Raw genomic sequence first — 1624 nt, forward strand, 5'->3', positions numbered from 1 at the left:
TAAAATAAAAGATCAAAAGGATTAACAATGCAGATTAATTTTCACAGCCTTCTTTGATCATATTTGCCAAGGGTACCAACAATTCTGACCACGTGTGTAAATGTTGAAGTAACCTTCTTACTAACTACATAAAATACATCTATTACTATACCTCTTGCAGCACTTTCACTACACCCTCATCTGTGACATCATTTAAAGTGGCGCAGAAAGACGACTGGCCTAAAATGTGGTTTACCCACTGATCTATATATAATGACTGGATCGCTCATTGCGTTCTAAACTGCCGACAGGCAGTGAAGCCACCGGAAGTGTTCGAGCCGCCATTTTACTAATCCCTACCAGCAGAGAGCACCATTGAGTCACAGCTAAAACACTGACCTAAAATCACCCGATTTGAAGCGAGTCAGTCACAAGGGATTCATTTTTATGTTAGGTGTATGCAAATTCAGTTTTACTTCAGATGTTATCTGCAGTGTTTATGGTCTTTTTAGGCAGGATAAGCGATATATTTAAATTGTTAAGGTGGGTGTGTCTGCTGCGCACTTGCCGACACAGGTAACTGATCCAACACAAAATATAGGGACATAATTACGGATTATATTGACTTATACTGTCTTTTTATGCATTGCATCGCGTAACGTAAACATAAAACCATGTCTGCATTTGTGAACGTAGAAATGACAAACAACAAGCGCTACTCTACACTGCTCAAAACTCAGGTTTGAATCATCAGTGGCAAATTCTTTAAATATGAAAACATACTTACAGGCTGTGAGTCAGAACAGACGGCATTGTAGGCTACTCTCCCAGGTTCAGGAAAAATTCCTCCGTAAAATGCGTTGCACACACTGATCTATATATGACTGGATCGCTCATCGTGTTCTAAACTGCCAACAGGCAGTGAAGCCATTGGAAGTGTTCGATCCGCCATCTTACTAATCCCTACCGGCAGACAGAACCATTGAGTTACAGCTAAAACACTGACCTAAAATCACCCGATTTGAAGCAAATCAGTCAAACGGGATTAGTTTTTATGTTATGTATATGTAAATTAATTTTTACTTCAGATGTTATCTGCAATGTTAATGGTCTTTTTGGGCAGGATATATTTAAACTGTTTAGGTGGGTGTGTCTGCTGCGCACTGCTGACACAGGTAACTGATCCAACACAAAATATAGCCTATTTCTTTATGTACGTAATTATTCAGGAATTATTAAACATGAACGTATTAGTATCAGAAATTGATTTGAATATATAATGAATAATACTAGCCTCCGTTACTATATTGATTGTACTGAAATGAAAAGCATGTTATCGGCAATGTTTATGGTCTTTTTGGGCAGGATAAGTGATATATTTAAATCATTTAAATCAATCTGCTGCGCACTGCCGACACAGGTAACTGATCCAACACAAAATATAGCCTATTTCTTTATGTATGTAATTATTCAGGAATTACTCAACATGAACGTATTAGTATCAGAAATTGATCTGAATATACAATGAATACTACAATACAAGCCTCTGTTACTATTGCTCTATGTTGTACTGAAATGAAAAAGCTTACCATGCATCATCTTGGAAATAAAGCTTCATGTCTTTAAGTCTTTAGTCCGCAATGCA

General features: G+C 37.3%; 1 pseudogene; it reads right to left on the bottom strand.

Moving 5' to 3' along the window:
• The window catches only part of LOC107661974 (G2/M phase-specific E3 ubiquitin-protein ligase-like), an 8218-nt pseudogene that overhangs the window by 2661 nt on the left and 3933 nt on the right, over positions 1–1624 (bottom strand).

Source organism: Sinocyclocheilus anshuiensis, unplaced genomic scaffold (assembly GCF_001515605.1).
Source record: "Sinocyclocheilus anshuiensis isolate Anshui unplaced genomic scaffold, SAMN03320099.WGS_v1.1 scaffold603, whole genome shotgun sequence".
Lineage (NCBI taxonomy): Eukaryota > Metazoa > Chordata > Actinopteri > Cypriniformes > Cyprinidae > Sinocyclocheilus > Sinocyclocheilus anshuiensis.